General features: G+C 62.5%; 5 pseudogenes; all 5 read left to right on the plus strand.

The window, feature by feature from the left end:
- Window positions 1–1,520: 1,520 nt before the first annotated feature.
- Window positions 1,521–1,639, plus strand: LOC142871090 (uncharacterized; annotated as a pseudogene).
- Window positions 1,640–5,536: 3,897 nt separating this feature from the next.
- Window positions 5,537–5,655, plus strand: LOC142871091 (uncharacterized; annotated as a pseudogene).
- Window positions 5,656–9,551: 3,896 nt separating this feature from the next.
- On the plus strand, window positions 9,552–9,670 carry LOC142871093 (uncharacterized; annotated as a pseudogene).
- Window positions 9,671–13,546: 3,876 nt separating this feature from the next.
- LOC142871132 (uncharacterized) lies at window positions 13,547–13,665 on the plus strand (annotated as a pseudogene).
- A 3,916-nt stretch (window positions 13,666–17,581) lies between these two features.
- Window positions 17,582–17,700, plus strand: LOC142871094 (uncharacterized; annotated as a pseudogene).
- The last annotated feature ends 1,769 nt before the right edge of the window (window positions 17,701–19,469 follow it).

A 19,469-nucleotide genomic window follows, 5' to 3' on the forward strand; every position in this document is an offset into this window, starting at 1 on the left:
GGTTGCATCTCTCAGCCCTGGGTCGGGCAGAGCCCCAGCGGGCCATGCCCACAACCTCTCTCAGCACGGGTCCCCCAGAAGGCTCCTTTGGGACCAGGATTCTCTTGCGGGTGACTCTTTAAGGTCTGGCCCCTGGATGGAGGGGCACCAGGAGTAGAGGAGCAGGAAGGGGAAGGGGGTGGCCATGCGAGGGGACACTTTCAGGCCAAGTCCCAGCTTCAGCCTGATCCTCCTGGGAACCCCGGGGTGGACATCACACCTCCTGGTTGCCCCGCTCTGAGACAAGGAGCCGGGCTTCGCATTCCCACAGCAGCCAGTCGTGGGCTGAGGACACCTGGGGCGTTGGGAACTCCCTGGCTTCTCCTTGGATTAACATCTGGAGCTGCTTGTGAATTGTGCCGCCACACACACCCGAGTGCAGGTGTCTTCTGCACAGACTGCGGGCCTCGCTCTTCTGAATGCCGCTAGCTCGCCACCCACCCACGGGAGAACCTGGTCAGGGTACTTTCTCTCGGGGGCAGACTCTCATCCGGGCGGGGGGCTACCGGTGTCTCTGTTTGCTCCTTTCTTTCTTCCATTTCGGAAAAGGCTTCCTTACTGGGTGTGGAAATCTCCTATGCCTTTCCTCGCCTATTCTGTCAGCTCTAAAATTCTCTTTCGGTTGCCACCCTCACAGATGGATTAGGAAACTCTTTGCGGTGCACTCATTAGTGAAATGACCTCAATGACGCTGGAATCCAATATCTAATCGCCGATTTTTAGCGAGTCCACACGCCAGGGTGGTTGGGGTCCAATGCAGCCCCGGCCAGGCCCAGGCCCCTTGGACTGGGCCACAGGAGGACACAGAGGAGGGTCCCGGCCCCCACGGTAGCGGTGCGGGCAGTTCTCCAAGGGCTTGGGTGTTTTCCAGAGGGAGGAGATGGAGGGGACTGATTTCTTCAGCGCCCCACAAACCACGCCACCCCACCCCACCCATGGGACACATCCCCAGAGAGAGAGACGCCCCATACACTGGCTCCCCTCCCCCGTGCGCTGTGCCCCAGCCCTGGCCCGGGGGAATAGGCGGCCGCGGGCCACAGGGTGGGGGGCACAGCTGAAAGGGGTTGTGGGGGAGGGCGGCCCCTGGCTGGGGTCAAAGGGCGAGCGCCCCCGCCCGTGCGCAGTCAGCGGCCCCGGAGGCGCGCTGGGGGTGGGGGGCGGGGAGGTGAAGGAGGCCAGGCGAGGAGAGGAGGGGGGCTGGAAGGTCTCCACCTTGGCGGGTCCAGCCGTGGAGGCGCATCTTGTGTGAGTGTGAGTGAGTGAGTGAGTGTGAGTGTGAGTGTGTGTGTATAGAGAGACAGCCCCCAACCCCGGCCCGCCGCTCCCTGCCCGCCCCGCCTGTCACCCCGTCCCTCGGAGCCCACGGGACCCGGCCGGCGAACTCAACAGGCCCGGCCCGGCGCGGGGCCTGGGGCGGGAGGAGGCGGCGGGGAAGCGCAGAGAGGCTCGGCTTCTTGAGCGGGGCAGGGGCGCCCTCCGCCGTCCACGACCACACCACCCCGAACGCGCCCGATCCCGTCTGGTCTCGGAAGCTAAGCAGGGTCGGGCCTGGTTAGAACTTGGATGGGAGACCGCCCGGGAATACCGGGTGCCATAGGCTTCTTCTTCTTTTTTTTTTTTTTTTGCCTCTGGTTCTGTGGCGTTTCTGGGAGTGCGGGGGCGGCCCGGGGTGGGGGTGACCCCCACCCTCAGCGCCCGCCGCGGTGCCTGGCGCCCCAGCCCGCACCGTGGGGCCTCCTCTTGTCCCGAGCCGTGACACCGCCGCCACGCGGCAGCATGCGTGGCTTCTGGACAGTCAGGTCTCAGACCAAAGGTCTGCTCTGTGGGAGCCGACACGCCGGAGGAAACCTTGAGAGTCTGAGAGGGGAGGGAGTTCCAGAAGAAGGCCTGGATGTCATTTTGAGGGAGTATGTGACCAGAACTCATCCCGTTGCTTTTGGGGTTCTATGGGCTACACGTAGGAATCTTTGGTGGTGGCACCTGATGTTCGGGGATCCGGAGTCACACCCAGACCTGCTCCACAGGCCTCCTTTTACTTTTCTCTTCGGATTCATTTTTTTTTTTTTTTTTTTTTTTGAGACAGAGTCTCGGTTTGTTGCCCAGGCTAGACTGAGTGCCGTGGCGTCAGCCTAGCTCACAGCAACTTCAAACTCCTGGGCTCGAGTGATCCTTCTGCCTCAGCCTCCAGGGTAGCTGGGACTGCAGGCATGCGCCACCATGCCCCGCTAATTTTTTATATATATATCAGTTGGCCAATTAATTTCTTTCTATTTATAGTAGAGACGGGGTCTCGCTCTTGCTCAGGCTGGTTTTGAACTCCTGACCTTGAGCAATCCGCCCGCCTCGGCCTCCCAAGAGCTAGGATTACAGGCGTGAGCCACAGCGCCCGGCCGGATTCATTATTTTTAAAAAGTGTCTCTTATCTCTATTATTGCATTTTCTTTTCTCTCTCTTTTCAAGCAGATGATGGGAGTCCAAGTTTTAAGGTGACATGTGTTGCCCGTGCCCCCCTCCCCCCCCGTGTTCTTATTCATTTACCTCTCATGTTGCTCCAGCATATTGTGGGGGCACCAATGTTAAGGTCGGGTGCGTTGCCCTCTCCCAGCCTCCCCCCTCGGGTCAGAGCTTCAAGTGCGCCCATCCCCCAGTCGGTGCGCACCCACCCCATTCCTAATGGATGTGTACGCCCATCCCCTCCCCCCACCCGCCCGACACCCACCCGAAGAAGGTGATTCCTCTGTGTCCACTTAGGTGTCCATCGGTTCGTACCCATTTGCTGGTGAGCGCGAGCACGTGGTGCTCGTGTGTCCATTCTTGGGATACTTGGCTTACTGGAACGGGTTCCAGCTCTGGCCAGGAGAACCACGAGAGGTGCCCCCTCACCGCTGCTCCTCATAGCCGAATAGCACTCCGTGGTGTCCACGCGCCACATTTTATTTACCCACTCGTGGGTCGATGGGCACTCGGGTGGCTTCCAGGTCTTTGCGATTGTGACTTGTGCCCTGACTCTAACCCTAACCCTTACCCAGCCCGTCTCCTCCACGGCCCCTGCCTGACTGACTCCTTCCCGCCCGGCCTGTCACCTGTCACCGTCACCGTCCTCTGCCCCTGCCTGACACGCTCCTCCCCGCCCGGGCCGTCACCTGTCACCGTCCTCTGCCCCTGCCTGACACGCTCCTCCCCGCCCGGGCCGTCACCGTCCTCGGCCCCTGCCTGACGGGGCTCCTCCGTCGCCTGGGCCTTCCAAGGGCTTGGTGTGGACGCTGGTTCCAGGACGCCCTCCCAGGAACCCGGTAGCAGGGCGGCCGCAGCGTCTCGCGCAACCCAACCGTCCGCCGGCTGGCCGCCGTGGCTAAGTGGCCTGCGGGGGACGTGCTCCCGCTGTGCCGTGGGGGCCCAGCCTGGTGTCTTCTCTGAGGCCCCGCGGCTGCCGCTCCCCGCAAGGGGATAGCCGCGGAGGTGGGGACCGCCTCCTCATGGGGACGTACACCCAGCTCTCCACGTCGGATTCCGGGGCTCTCTGTCCTGCCAGAAGGCCCAGCTGGCCTGCGGGTCCTTAGAGTGGCAAAAACATCCGAAAACTGAGATGGAGGGTCCGGTGGGTGTCTGCACTTTTGTGCTGGGCACCCCAGGGAGGCCCGGGGGCTGGCTGGACAATGCGGTCTGCTGGGCTGGGGGGGGTTTGGAGGAGCAACTGATGCCCTTTGCACTTTGGGTAGCAAGTGTCTGAGGTGTCTCTGGGCCCTGTGCCATGTGGGGGCGGGGGCGGGGGCGGGGTGGGAGGAGGAGGAGATGGAGGAGGAGGAGGAGGAGGAGGAGGAGGTGGGAAGGGCCGTGGCCTGCAGTCGTGTTCCCCGGGGTGGCACAGCATGTGGCTTCTTCCACAGGCTGCTTGGCCTGGGCTCCCTGCACCTGGGCCTTTGGAGGACTGGCCCTGTGCTTGCCAACACTTCCTGCAGGGACCCAGAGCTGGGAGGTTGCATCTCTCAGCCCTGGGTCGGGCAGAGCCCCAGCGGGCCATGCCCACAACCTCTCTCAGCACGGGTCCCCCAGAAGGCTCCTTTGGGACCAGGATTCTCTTGCGGGTGACTCTTTAAGGTCTGGCCCCTGGATGGAGGGGCACCAGGAGTAGAGGAGCAGGAAGGGGAAGGGGGTGGCCATGCGAGGGGACACTTTCAGGCCAAGTCCCAGCTTCAGCCTGATCCTCCTGGGAACCCCGGGGTGGACATCACACCTCCTGGTTGCCCCGCTCTGAGACAAGGAGCCGGGCTTCGCATTCCCACAGCAGCCAGTCGTGGGCTGAGGACACCTGGGGCGTTGGGAACTCCCTGGCTTCTCCTTGGATTAACATCTGGAGCTGCTTGTGAATTGTGCCGCCACACACACCCGAGTGCAGGTGTCTTCTGCACAGACTGCGGGCCTCGCTCTTCTGAATGCCGCTAGCTCGCCACCCACCCACGGGAGAACCTGGTCAGGGTACTTTCTCTCGGGGGCAGACTCTCATCCGGGCGGGGGGCTACCGGTGTCTCTGTTTGCTCCTTTCTTTCTTCCATTTCGGAAAAGGCTTCCTTACTGGGTGTGGAAATCTCCTATGCCTTTCCTCGCCTATTCTGTCAGCTCTAAAATTCTCTTTCGGTTGCCACCCTCACAGATGGATTAGGAAACTCTTTGCGGTGCACTCATTAGTGAAATGACCTCAATGACGCTGGAATCCAATATCTAATCGCCGATTTTTAGCGAGTCCACACGCCAGGGTGGTTGGGGTCCAATGCAGCCCCGGCCAGGCCCAGGCCCCTTGGACTGGGCCACAGGAGGACACAGAGGAGGGTCCCGGCCCCCACGGTAGCGGTGCGGGCAGTTCTCCAAGGGCTTGGGTGTTTTCCAGAGGGAGGAGATGGAGGGGACTGATTTCTTCAGCGCCCCACAAACCACGCCACCCCACCCCACCCATGGGACACATCCCCAGAGAGAGAGACGCCCCATACACTGGCTCCCCTCCCCCGTGCGCTGTGCCCCAGCCCTGGCCCGGGGGAATAGGCGGCCGCGGGCCACAGGGTGGGGGGCACAGCTGAAAGGGGTTGTGGGGGAGGGCGGCCCCTGGCTGGGGTCAAAGGGCGAGCGCCCCCGCCCGTGCGCAGTCAGCGGCCCCGGAGGCGCGCTGGGGGTGGGGGGCGGGGAGGTGAAGGAGGCCAGGCGAGGAGAGGAAGGGGGCTGGAAGGTCTCCACCTTGGCGGGTCCAGCCGTGGAGGCGCATCTTGTGTGAGTGTGAGTGAGTGAGTGAGTGTGAGTGTGAGTGTGTGTGTATAGAGAGACAGCCCCCAACCCCGGCCCGCCGCTCCCTGCCCGCCCCGCCTGTCACCCCGTCCCTCGGAGCCCACGGGACCCGGCCGGCGAACTCAACAGGCCCGGCCCGGCGCGGGGCCTGTGGCGGGAGGAGGCGGCGGGGAAGCGCGCAGAGAGGCTCGGCTTCTTGAGCGGGGCAGGGGCGCCCTCCGCCGTCCACGACCACACCACCCCGAACGCGCCCGATCCCGTCTGGTCTCGGAAGCTAAGCAGGGTCGGGCCTGGTTAGAACTTGGATGGGAGACCGCCCGGGAATACCGGGTGCCATAGGCTTCTTCTTCTTTTTTTTTTTTTTTTTGCCTCTGGTTCTGTGGCGTTTCTGGGAGTGCGGGGGCGGCCCGGGGTGGGGGTGACCCCCACCCTCAGCGCCCGCCGCGGTGCCTGGTGCCCCAGCCCGCACCGTGGGGCCTCCTCTTGTCCCGAGCCGTGACACCGCCGCCACGCGGCAGCATGCGTGGCTTCTGGACAGTCAGGTCTCAGACCAAAGGTCTGCTCTGTGGGAGCCGACACGCCGGAGGAAACCTTGAGAGTCTGAGAGGGGAGGGAGTTCCAGAAGAAGGCCTGGATGTCATTTTGAGGGAGTATGTGACCAGAACTCGTCCCGTTGCTTTTGGGGTTCTATGGGCTACACGTAGGAATCTTTGGTGGTGGCACCTGATGTTCGGGGATCCGGAGTCACACCCAGACCTGCTCCACAGGCCTCCTTTTACTTTTCTCTACGGATTCATTTTTTTTTTTTTTTTTTGAGACAGAGTCTCGGTTTGTTGCCCAGGCTAGACTGAGTGCCGTGGCGTCAGCCTAGCTCACAGCAACTTCAAACTCCTGGGCTCGAGTGATCCTTCTGCCTCAGCCTCCAGGGTAGCTGGGACTGCAGGCATGCGCCACCATGCCCCGCTAATTTTTTATATATATATCAGTTGGCCAATTAATTTCTTTCTATTTATAGTAGAGACGGGGTCTCGCTCTTGCTCAGGCTGGTTTTGAACTCCTGACCTTGAGCAATCCGCCCGCCTCGGCCTCCCAAGAGCTAGGATTACAGGCGTGAGCCACAGCGCCCGGCCGGATTCATTATTTTTAAAAAGTGTCTCTTATCTCTATTATTGCATTTTCTTTTCTCTCTCTTTTCAAGCAGATGATGGGAGTCCAAGTTTTAAGGTGACATGTGTTGCCCGTGCCCCCCTCCCCCCCCGTGTTCTTATTCATTTACCTCTCATGTTGCTCCAGCATATTGTGGGGGCACCAATGTTAAGGTCGGGTGCGTTGCCCTCTCCCAGCCTCCCCCCTCGGGTCAGAGCTTCAAGTGCGCCCATCCCCCAGTCGGTGCGCACCCACCCCATTCCTAATGGATGTGTACGCCCATCCCCTCCCCCCACCCGCCCGACACCCACCCGAAGAAGGTGATTCCTCTGTGTCCACTTAGGTGTCCATCGGTTCGTACCCATTTGCTGGTGAGCGCGAGCACGTGGTGCTCGTGTGTCCATTCTTGGGATACTTGGCTTACTGGAACGGGTTCCAGCTCTGGCCAGGAGAACCACGAGAGGTGCCCCCTCACCGCTGCTCCTCATAGCCGAATAGCACTCCGTGGTGTCCACGCGCCACATTTTATTTACCCACTCGTGGGTCGATGGGCACTCGGGTGGCTTCCAGGTCTTTGCGATTGTGACTTGTGCCCTGACTCTAACCCTAACCCTTACCCAGCCCGTCTCCTCCACGGCCCCTGCCTGACTGACTCCTTCCCGCCCGGCCTGTCACCTGTCACCGTCACCGTCCTCTGCCCCTGCCTGACACGCTCCTCCCCGCCCGGGCCGTCACCTGTCACCGTCCTCTGCCCCTGCCTGACACGCTCCTCCCCGCCCGGGCCGTCACCGTCCTCGGCCCCTGCCTGACGGGGCTCCTCCGTCGCCTGGGCCTTCCAAGGGCTTGGTGTGGACGCTGGTTCCAGGACGCCCTCCCAGGAACCCGGTAGCAGGGCGGCCGCAGCGTCTCGCGCAACCCAACCGTCCGCCGGCTGGCCGCCGTGGCTAAGTGGCCTGCGGGGGACGTGCTCCCGCTGTGCCGTGGGGGCCCAGCCTGGTGTCTTCTCTGAGGCCCCGCGGCTGCCGCTCCCCGCAAGGGGATAGCCGCGGAGGTGGGGACCGCCTCCTCATGGGGACGTACACCCAGCTCTCCACGTCGGATTCCGGGGCTCTCTGTCCTGCCAGAAGGCCCAGCTGGCCTGCGGGTCCTTAGAGTGGCAAAAACATCCGAAAACTGAGATGGAGGGTCCGGTGGGTGTCTGCACTTTTGTGCTGGGCACCCCAGGGAGGCCCGGGGGCTGGCTGGACAATGCGGTCTGCTGGGCTGGGGGGGGTTTGGAGGAGCAACTGATGCCCTTTGCACTTTGGGTAGCAAGTGTCTGAGGTGTCTCTGGGCCCTGTGCCATGTGGGGGCGGGGGCGGGGGCGGGGTGGGAGGAGGAGGAGATGGAGGAGGAGGAGGAGGAGGAGGAGGAGGAGGTGGGAAGGGCCGTGGCCTGCAGTCGTGTTCCCCGGGGTGGCACAGCATGTGGCTTCTTCCACAGGCTGCTTGGCCTGGGCTCCCTGCACCTGGGCCTTTGGAGGACTGGCCCTGTGCTTGCCAACACTTCCTGCAGGGACCCAGAGCTGGGAGGTTGCATCTCTCAGCCCTGGGTCGGGCAGAGCCCCAGCGGGCCATGCCCACAACCTCTCTCAGCACGGGTCCCCCAGAAGGCTCCTTTGGGACCAGGATTCTCTTGCGGGTGACTCTTTAAGGTCTGGCCCCTGGATGGAGGGGCACCAGGAGTAGAGGAGCAGGAAGGGGAAGGGGGTGGCCATGCGAGGGGACACTTTCAGGCCAAGTCCCAGCTTCAGCCTGATCCTCCTGGGAACCCCGGGGTGGACATCACACCTCCTGGTTGCCCCGCTCTGAGACAAGGAGCCGGGCTTCGCATTCCCACAGCAGCCAGTCGTGGGCTGAGGACACCTGGGGCGTTGGGAACTCCCTGGCTTCTCCTTGGATTAACATCTGGAGCTGCTTGTGAATTGTGCCGCCACACACACCCGAGTGCAGGTGTCTTCTGCACAGACTGCGGGCCTCGCTCTTCTGAATGCCGCTAGCTCGCCACCCACCCACGGGAGAACCTGGTCAGGGTACTTTCTCTCGGGGGCAGACTCTCATCCGGGCGGGGGGCTACCGGTGTCTCTGTTTGCTCCTTTCTTTCTTCCATTTCGGAAAAGGCTTCCTTACTGGGTGTGGAAATCTCCTATGCCTTTCCTCGCCTATTCTGTCAGCTCTAAAATTCTCTTTCGGTTGCCACCCTCACAGATGGATTAGGAAACTCTTTGCGGTGCACTCATTAGTGAAATGACCTCAATGACGCTGGAATCCAATATCTAATCGCCGATTTTTAGCGAGTCCACACGCCAGGGTGGTTGGGGTCCAATGCAGCCCCGGCCAGGCCCAGGCCCCTTGGACTGGGCCACAGGAGGACACAGAGGAGGGTCCCGGCCCCCACGGTAGCGGTGCGGGCAGTTCTCCAAGGGCTTGGGTGTTTTCCAGAGGGAGGAGATGGAGGGGACTGATTTCTTCAGCGCCCCACAAACCACGCCACCCCACCCCACCCATGGGACACATCCCCAGAGAGAGAGACGCCCCATACACTGGCTCCCCTCCCCCGTGCGCTGTGCCCCAGCCCTGGCCCGGGGGAATAGGCGGCCGCGGGCCACAGGGTGGGGGGCACAGCTGAAAGGGGTTGTGGGGGAGGGCGGCCCCTGGCTGGGGTCAAAGGGCGAGCGCCCCCGCCCGTGCGCAGTCAGCGGCCCCGGAGGCGCGCTGGGGGTGGGGGGCGGGGAGGTGAAGGAGGCCAGGCGAGGAGAGGAGGGGGGCTGGAAGGTCTCCACCTTGGCGGGTCCAGCCGTGGAGGCGCATCTTGTGTGAGTGTGAGTGAGTGAGTGAGTGTGAGTGTGAGTGTGTGTGTATAGAGAGACAGCCCCCAACCCCGGCCCGCCGCTCCCTGCCCGCCCCGCCTGTCACCCCGTCCCTCGGAGCCCACGGGACCCGGCCGGCGAACTCAACAGGCCCGGCCCGGCGCGGGGCCTGTGGCGGGAGGAGGCGGCGGGGAAGCGCGCAGAGAGGCTCGGCTTCTTGAGCGGGGCAGGGGCGCCCTCCGCCGTCCACGACCACACCACCCCGAACGCGCCCGATCCCGTCTGGTCTCGGAAGCTAAGCAGGGTCGGGCCTGGTTAGAACTTGGATGGGAGACCGCCCGGGAATACCGGGTGCCATAGGCTTCTTCTTCTTTTTTTTTTTTTTTTTGCCTCTGGTTCTGTGGCGTTTCTGGGAGTGCGGGGGCGGCCCGGGGTGGGGGTGACCCCCACCCTCAGCGCCCGCCGCGGTGCCTGGCGCCCCAGCCCGCACCGTGGGGCCTCCTCTTGTCCCGAGCCGTGACACCGCCGCCACGCGGCAGCATGCGTGGCTTCTGGACAGTCAGGTCTCAGACCAAAGGTCTGCTCTGTGGGAGCCGACACGCCGGAGGAAACCTTGAGAGTCTGAGAGGGGAGGGAGTTCCAGAAGAAGGCCTGGATGTCATTTTGAGGGAGTATGTGACCAGAACTCGTCCCGTTGCTTTTGGGGTTCTATGGGCTACACGTAGGAATCTTTGGTGGTGGCACCTGATGTTCGGGGATCCGGAGTCACACCCAGACCTGCTCCACAGGCCTCCTTTTACTTTTCTCTACGGATTCATTTTTTTTTTTTTTTTTTTGAGACAGAGTCTCGGTTTGTTGCCCAGGCTAGACTGAGTGCCGTGGCGTCAGCCTAGCTCACAGCAACTTCAAACTCCTGGGCTCGAGTGATCCTTCTGCCTCAGCCTCCAGGGTAGCTGGGACTGCAGGCATGCGCCACCATGCCCCGCTAATTTTTTATATATATATCAGTTGGCCAATTAATTTCTTTCTATTTATAGTAGAGACGGGGTCTCGCTCTTGCTCAGGCTGGTTTTGAACTCCTGACCTTGAGCAATCCGCCCGCCTCGGCCTCCCAAGAGCTAGGATTACAGGCGTGAGCCACAGCGCCCGGCCGGATTCATTATTTTTAAAAAGTGTCTCTTATCTCTATTATTGCATTTTCTTTTCTCTCTCTTTTCAAGCAGATGATGGGAGTCCAAGTTTTAAGGTGACATGTGTTGCCCGTGCCCCCCTCCCCCCCCGTGTTCTTATTCATTTACCTCTCATGTTGCTCCAGCATATTGTGGGGGCACCAATGTTAAGGTCGGGTGCGTTGCCCTCTCCCAGCCTCCCCCCTCGGGTCAGAGCTTCAAGTGCGCCCATCCCCCAGTCGGTGCGCACCCACCCCATTCCTAATGGATGTGTATGCCCATCCCCTCCCCCCACCCGCCCGACACCCACCCGAAGAAGGTGATTCCTCTGTGTCCACTTAGGTGTCCATCGGTTCGTACCCATTTGCTGGTGAGCGCGAGCACGTGGTGCTCGTGTGTCCATTCTTGGGATACTTGGCTTACTGGAACGGGTTCCAGCTCTGGCCAGGAGAACCACGAGAGGTGCCCCCTCACCGCTGCTCCTCATAGCCGAATAGCACTCCGTGGTGTCCACGCGCCACATTTTATTTACCCACTCGTGGGTCGATGGGCACTCGGGTGGCTTCCAGGTCTTTGCGATTGTGACTTGTGCCCTGACTCTACCCCTAACCCTTACCCAGCCCGTCTCCTCCACGGCCCCTGCCTGACTGACTCCTTCCCGCCCGGCCTGTCACCTGTCACCGTCCTCTGCCCCTGCCTGACACGCTCCTCCCCGCCCGGGCCGTCACCTGTCACCGTCCTCTGCCCCTGCCTGACACGCTCCTCCCCGCCCGGGCCGTCACCGTCCTCGGCCCCTGCCTGACGGGGCTCCTCCGTCGCCTGGGCCTTCCAAGGGCTTGGTGTGGACGCTGGTTCCAGGACGCCCTCCCAGGAACCCGGTAGCAGGGCGGCCGCAGCGTCTCGCGCAACCCAACCGTCCGCCGGCTGGCCGCCGTGGCTAAGTGGCCTGCGGGGGACGTGCTCCCGCTGTGCCGTGGGGGCCCAGCCTGGTGTCTTCTCTGAGGCCCCGCGGCTGCCGCTCCCCGCAAGGGGATAGCCGCGGAGGTGGGGACCGCCTCCTCATGGGGACGTACACCCAGCTCTCCACGTCGGATTCCGGGGCTCTCTGTCCTGCCAGAAGGCCCAGCTGGCCTGCGGGTCCTTAGAGTGGCAAAAACATCCGAAAACTGAGATGGAGGGTCCGGTGGGTGTCTGCACTTTTGTGCTGGGCACCCCAGGGAGGCCCGGGGGCTGGCTGGACAATGCGGTCTGCTGGGCTGGGGGGGGTTTGGAGGAGCAACTGATGCCCTTTGCACTTTGGGTAGCAAGTGTCTGAGGTGTCTCTGGGCCCTGTGCCATGTGGGGGCGGGGGCGGGGGCGGGGTGGGAGGAGGAGGAGGAGGAGGAGGAGGAGGAGGTGGGAAGGGCCATGGCCTGCAGTCGTGTTCCCCGGGGTGGCACAGCATGTGGCTTCTTCCACAGGCTGCTTGGCCTGGGCTCCCTGCACCTGGGCCTTTGGAGGACTGGCCCTGTGCTTGCCAACACTTCCTGCAGGGACCCAGAGCTGGGAGGTTGCATCTCTCAGCCCTGGGTCGGGCAGAGCCCCAGCGGGCCATGCCCACAACCTCTCTCAGCAGGGGTCCCCCAGAAGGCTCCTTTGGGACCAGGATTCTCTTGCGGGTGACTCTTTAAGGTCTGGCCCCTGGATGGAGGGGCACCAGGAGTAGAGGAGCAGGAAGGGGAAGGGGGTGGCCATGCGAGGGGACACTTTCAGGCCAAGTCCCAGCTTCAGCCTGATCCTCCTGGGAACCCCGGGGTGGACATCACACCTCCTGGTTGCCCCGCTCTGAGACAAGGAGCCGGGCTTCGCATTCCCACAGCAGCCAGTCGTGGGCTGAGGACACCTGGGGCGTTGGGAACTCCCTGGCTTCTCCTTGGATTAACATCTGGAGCTGCTTGTGAATTGTGCCGCCACACACACCCGAGTGCAGGTGTCTTCTGCACAGACTGCGGGCCTCGCTCTTCTGAATGCCGCTAGCTCGCCACCCACCCACGGGAGAACCTGGTCAGGGTACTTTCTCTCGGGGGCAGACTCTCATCCGGGCGGGGGGCTACCGGTGTCTCTGTTTGCTCCTTTCTTTCTTCCATTTCGGAAAAGGCTTCCTTACTGGGTGTGGAAATCTCCTATGCCTTTCCTCGCCTATTCTGTCAGCTCTAAAATTCTCTTTCGGTTGCCACCCTCACAGATGGATTAGGAAACTCTTTGCGGTGCACTCATTAGTGAAATGACCTCAATGACGCTGGAATCCAATATCTAATCGCCGATTTTTAGCGAGTCCACACGCCAGGGTGGTTGGGGTCCAATGCAGCCCCGGCCAGGCCCAGGCCCCTTGGACTGGGCCACAGGAGGACACAGAGGAGGGTCCCGGCCCCCACGGTAGCGGTGCGGGCAGTTCTCCAAGGACTTGGGTGTTTTCCAGAGGGAGGAGATGGAGGGGACTGATTTCTTCAGCGCCCCACAAACCACGCCACCCCACCCCACCCATGGGACACATCCCCAGAGAGAGGGACGCCCCATACACTGGCTCCCCTCCCCCGTGCGCTGTGCCCCAGCCCTGGCCCGGGGGAATAGGCGGCCGCGGGCCACAGGGTGGGGGGCACAGCTGAAAGGGGTTGTGGGGGAGGGTGGCCCCTGGCTGGGGTCAAAGGGCGAGCGCCCCCGCCCGTGCGCAGTCAGCGGCCCCGGAGGCGCGCTGGGGGTGGGGGGCGGGGAGGTGAAGGAGGCCAGGCGAGGAGAGGAGGGGGGCTGGAAGGTCTCCACCTTGGCGGGTCCAGCCGTGGAGGCGCATCTTGTGTGAGTGTGAGTGAGTGAGTGAGTGTGAGTGTGAGTGTGTGTGTATAGAGAGACAGCCCCCAACCCCGGCCCGCCGCTCCCTGCCCGCCCCGCCTGTCACCCCGTCCCTCGGAGCCCACGGGACCCGGCCGGCGAACTCAACAGGCCCGGCCCGGCGCGGGGCCTGGGGCGGGAGGAGGCGGCGGGGAAGCGCGCAGAGAGGCTCGGCTTCTTGAGCGGGGCAGGGGCGCCCTCCGCCATCCACGACCACACCACCCCGAACGCGCCCGATCCCGTCTGGTCTCGGAAGCTAAGCAGGGTCGGGCCTGGTTAGAACTTGGATGGGAGACCGCCCGGGAATACCGGGTGCCATAGGCTTCTTCTTCTTTTTTTTTTTTTTTTTGCCTCTGGTTCTGTGGCGTTTCTGGGAGTGCGGGGGCGGCCCGGGGTGGGGGTGACCCCCACCCTCAGCGCCCGCCGCGGTGCCTGGCGCCCCAGCCCGCACCGTGGGGCCTCCTCTTGTCCCGAGCCGTGACACCGCCGCCACGCGGCAGCATGCGTGGCTTCTGGACAGTCAGGTCTCAGACCAAAGGTCTGCTCTGTGGGAGCCGACACGCCGGAGGAAACCTTGAGAGTCTGAGAGGGGAGGGAGTTCCAGAAGAAGGCCTGGATGTCATTTTGAGGGAGTATGTGACCAGAACTCGTCCCGTTGCTTTTGGGGTTCTATGGGCTACACGTAGGAATCTTTGGTGGTGGCACCTGATGTTCGGGGATCCGGAGTCACACCCAGACCTGCTCCACAGGCCTCCTTTTACTTTTCTCTACGGATTCATTTTTTTTTTTTTTTTTTTGAGACAGAGTCTCGGTTTGTTGCCCAGGCTAGACTGAGTGCCGTGGCGTCAGCCTAGCTCACAGCAACTTCAAACTCCTGGGCTCGAGTGATCCTTCTGCCTCAGCCTCCAGGGTAGCTGGGACTGCAGGCATGCGCCACCATGCCCCGCTAATTTTTTATATATATATCAGTTGGCCAATTAATTTCTTTCTATTTATAGTAGAGACGGGGTCTCGCTCTTGCTCAGGCTGGTTTTGAACTCCTGACCTTGAGCAATCCGCCCGCCTCGGCCTCCCAAGAGCTAGGATTACAGGCGTGAGCCACAGCGCCCGGCCGGATTCATTATTTTTAAAAAGTGTCTCTTATCTCTATTATTGCATTTTCTTTTCTCTCTCTTTTCAAGCAGATGATGGGAGTCCAAGTTTTAAGGTGACATGTGTTGCCCGTGCCCCCCTCCCCCCCCGTGTTCTTATTCATTTACCTCTCATGTTGCTCCAGCATATTGTGGGGGCACCAATGTTAAGGTCGGGTGCGTTGCCCTCTCCCAGCCTCCCCCCTCGGGTCAGAGCTTCAAGTGCGCCCATCCCCCAGTCGGTGCGCACCCACCCCATTCCTAATGGATGTGTACGCCCATCCCCTCCCCCCACCCGCCCGACACCCACCCGAAGAAGGTGATTCCTCTGTGTCCACTTAGGTGTCCATCGGTTCGTACCCATTTGCTGGTGAGCGCGAGCACGTGGTGCTCGTGTGTCCATTCTTGGGATACTTGGCTTACTGGAACGGGTTCCAGCTCTGGCCAGGAGAACCACGAGAGGTGCCCCCTCACCGCTGCTCCTCATAGCCGAATAGCACTCCGTGGTGTCCACGCGCCACATTTTATTTACCCACTCGTGGGTCGATGGGCACTCGGGTGGCTTCCAGGTCTTTGCGATTGTGACTTGTGCCCTGACTCTAACCCTAACCCTTACCCAGCCCGTCTCCTCCACGGCCCCTGCCTGACTGACTCCTTCCCGCCCGGCCTGTCACCTGTCACCGTCACCGTCCTCTGCCCCTGCCTGACACGCTCCTCCCCGCCCGGGCCGTCACCTGTCACCGTCCTCTGCCCCTGCCTGACACGCTCCTCCCCGCCCGGGCCGTCACCGTCCTCGGCCCCTGCCTGACGGGGCTCCTCCGTCGCCTGGGCCTTCCAAGGGCTTGGTGTGGACGCTGGTTCCAGGACGCCCTCCCAGGAACCCGGTAGCAGGGCGGCCGCAGCGTCTCGCGCAACCCAACCGTCCGCCGGCTGGCCGCCGTGGCTAAGTGGCCTGCGGGGGACGTGCTCCCGCTGTGCCGTGGGGGCCCAGCCTGGTGTCTTCTCTGAGGCCCCGCGGCTGCCGCTCCCCGCAAGGGGATAGCCGCGGAGGTGGGGACCGCCTCCTCATGGGGACGTACACCCAGCTCTCCACGTCGGATTCCGGGGCTCTCTGTCCTGCCAGAAGGCCCAGCTGGCCTGCGGGTCCTTAGAGTGGCAAAAACATCCGAAAACTGAGATGGAGGGTCCGGTGGGTGTCTGCACTTTTGTGCTGGGCACCCCAGGGAGGCCCGGGGGCTGGCTGGACAATGCGGTCTGCTGGGCTGGGGGGGGTTTGGAGGAGCAACTGATGCCCTTTGCACTTTGGGTAGCAAGTGTCTGAGGTGTCTCTGGGCCCTGTGCCATGTGGGGGCGGGGGCGGGGGCGGGGTGGGAGGAGGAGGAGATGGAGGAGGAGGAGGAGGAGGAGGAGGAGGTGGGAAGGGCCGTGGCCTGCAGTCGTGTTCCCCGGGGTGGCACAGCATGTGGCTTCTTCCACAGGCTGCTTGGCCTGGGCTCCCTGCACCTGGGCCTTTGGAGGACTGGCCCTGTGCTTGCCAACACTTCCTGCAGGGACCCAGAGCTGGGAGGTTGCATCTCTCAGCCCTGGGTCGGGCAGAGCCCCAGCGGGCCATGCCCACAACCTCTCTCAGCAGGGGTCCCCCAGAAGGCTCCTTTGGGACCAGGATTCTCTTGCGGGTGACTCTTTAAGGTCTGGCCCCTGGATGGAGGGGCACCAGGAGTAGAGGAGCAGGAAGGGGAAGGGGGTGGCCATGCGAGGGGACACTTTCAGGCCAAGTCCCAGCTTCAGCCTGATCCTCCTGGGAACCCCGGGGTGGACATCACACCTCCTGGTTGCCCCGCTCTGAGACAAGGAGCCGGGCTTCGCATTCCCACAGCAGCCAGTCGTGGGCTGAGGACACCTGGGGCGTTGGGAACTCCCTGGCTTCTCCTTGGATTAACATCTGGAGCTGCTTGTGAATTGTGCCGCCACACACACCCGAGTGCAGGTGTCTTCTGCACAGACTGCGGGCCTCGCTCTTCTGAATGCCGCTAGCTCGCCACCCACCCACGGGAGAACCTGGTCAGGGTACTTTCTCTCGGGGGCAGACTCTCATCCGGGCGGGGGGCTACCGGTGTCTCTGTTTGCTCCTTTCTTTCTTCCATTTCGGAAAAGGCTTCCTTACTGGGTGTGGAAATCTCCTATGCCTTTCCTCGCCTATTCTGTCAGCTCTAAAATTCTCTTTCGGTTGCCACCCTCACAGATGGATTAGGAAACTCTTTGCGGTGCACTCATTAGTGAAATGACCTCAATGACGCTGGAATCCAATATCTAATCGCCGATTTTTAGCGAGTCCACACGCCAGGGTGGTTGGGGTCCAATGCAGCCCCGGCCAGGCCCAGGCCCCTTGGACTGGGCCACAGGAGGACACAGAGGAGGGTCCCGGCCCCCACGGTAGCGGTGCGGGCAGTTCTCCAAGGGCTTGGGTGTTTTCCAGAGGGAGGAGATGGAGGGGACTGATTTCTTCAGCGCCCCACAAACCACGCCACCCCACCCCACCCATGGGACACATCCCGAGAGAGAGAGAGAGAGAGAGACGCCCCATACACTGGCTCCCCTCCCCCGTGCGCTGTGCCCCAGCCCTGGCCCGGGGGAATAGGCGGCCGCCGGGCCACAGGGTGGGGGGCACAGCTGAAAGGGGTTGTGGGGGAGGGCGGCCCCTGGCTGGGGTCAAAGGGCGAGCGCCCCGCCCGCCCACCCGCCCGTGCGCAGTCAGCGGCCCCGGAGGCGCGCTGGGGGTGGGGGGCGGGGAGGTGAAGGAGGCCAGGCGAGGAGAGGAGGGGGGCTGGAAGGTCTCCACCTTGGCGGGTCCAGCCGTGGAGGCGCATCTTGTGTGAGTGTGAGTGAGTGAGTGAGTGTGAGTGTGAGTGTGTGTGTATAGAGAGACAGCCCCCAACCCCGGCCCGCCGCTCCCTGCCCGCCCCGCCTGTCACCCCGTCCCTCGGAGCCCACGGGACCCGGCCGGCGAACTCAACAGGCCCGGCCCGGCGCGGGGCCTGTGGCGGGAGGAGGCGGCGGGGAAGCGCGCAGAGAGGCTCGGCTTCTTGAGCGGGGCAGGGGCGCCCTCCGCCGTCCACGACCACACCACCCCGAACGCGCCCGATCCCGTCTGGTCTCGGAAGCTAAGCAGGGTCGGGCCTGGTTAGAACTTGGATGGGAGACCGCCCGGGAATACCGGGTGCCATAGGCTTCTTCTTCTTTTTTTTTTTTTTTTTGCCTCTGGTTCTGTGGCGTTTCTGGGAGTGCGGGGGCGGCCCGGGGTGGGGGTGACCCCCACCCTCAGCGCCCGCCGCGGTGCCTGGCGCCCCAGCCCGCACCGTGGGGCCTCCTCTTGTCCCGAGCCGTGACACCGCCGCCACGCGGCAGCATGCGTGGCTTCTGGACAGTCAGGTCTCAGACCAAAGGTCTGCTCTGTGGGAGCCGACACGCCGGAGGAAACCTTGAGAGTCTGAGAGGGGAGGGAGTTCCAGAAGAAGGCCTGGATGTCATTTTGAGGGAGTATGTGACCAGAACTCGTCCCGTTGCTTTTGGGGTTCTATGGGCTACACGTAGGAATCTTTGGTGGTGGCACCTGATGTTCGGGGATCCGGAGTCACACCCAGACCTGCTCCACAGGCCTCCTTTTACTTTTCTCTACGGATTCATTTTTTTTTTTTTTTTTTTGAGACAGAGTCTCGGTTTGTTGCCCAGGCTAGACTGAGTGCCGTGGCGTCAGCCTAGCTCACAGCAACTTCAAACTCCTGGGCTCGAGTGATCCTTCTGCCTCAGCCTCCAGGGTAGCTGGGACTGCAGGCATGCGCCACCATGCCCCGCTAATTTTTTATATATATATCAGTTGGCCAATTAATTTCTTTCTATTTATAGTAGAGACGGGGTCTCGCTCTTGCTCAGGCTGGTTTTGAACTCCTGACCTTGAGCAATCCGCCCGCCTCGGCCTCCCAAGAGCTAGGATTACAGGCGTGAGCCACAGCGCCCGGCCGGATTCATTATTTTTAAAAAGTGTCTCTTATCTCTATTATTGCATTTTCTTTTCTCTCTCTTTTCAAGCAGATGATGGGAGTCCAAGTTTTAAGGTGACATGTGTTGCCCGTGCCCCCCTCCCCCCCCGTGTTCTTATTCATTTACCTCTCATGTTGCTCCAGCATATTGTGGGGGCACCAATGTTAAGGTCGGGTGCGTTGCCCTCTCCCAGCCTCCCCCCTCGGGTCAGAGCTTCAAGTGCGCCCATCCCCCAGTCGGTGCGCACCCACCCCATTCCTAATGGATGTGTACGCCCATCCCCTCCCCCCACCCGCCCGACACCCACCCGAAGAAGGTGATTCCTCTGTGTCCACTTAGGTGTCCATCGGTTCGTACCCATTTGCTGGTGAGCGCGAGCACGTGGTGCTCGTGTGTCCATTCTTGGGATACTTGGCTTACTGGAACGGGTTCCAGCTCTGGCCAGGAGAACCACGAGAGGTGCCCCCTCACCGCTGCTCCTCATAGCCGAATAGCACTCCGTGGTGTCCACGCGCCACATTTTATTTACCCACTCGTGGGTCGATGGGCACTCGGGTGGCTTCCAGGTCTTTGCGATTGTGACTTGTGCCCTGACTCTAACCCTAACCCTTACCCAGCCCGTCTCCTCCACGGCCCCTGCCTGACTGACTCCTTCCCGCCCGGCCTGTCACCTGTCACCGTCACCGTCCTCTGCCCCTGCCTGACACGCTCCTCCCCGCCCGGGCCGTCACCTGTCACCGTCCTCTGCCCCTGCCTGACACGCTCCTCCCCGCCCGGGCCGTCACCGTCCTCGGCCCCTGCCTGACGGGGCTCCTCCGTCGCCTGGGCCTTCCAAGGGCTTGGTGTGGACGCTGGTTCCAGGACGCCCTCCCAGGAACCCGGTAGCAGGGCGGCCGCAGCGTCTCGCGCAACCCAACCGTCCGCCGGCTGGCCGCCGTGGCTAAGTGGCCTGCGGGGGAC

This window comes from Microcebus murinus, chromosome 5, assembly GCF_040939455.1.
Source record: "Microcebus murinus isolate Inina chromosome 5, M.murinus_Inina_mat1.0, whole genome shotgun sequence".
NCBI classification, from domain to species: Eukaryota; Metazoa; Chordata; class Mammalia; order Primates; family Cheirogaleidae; genus Microcebus; species Microcebus murinus.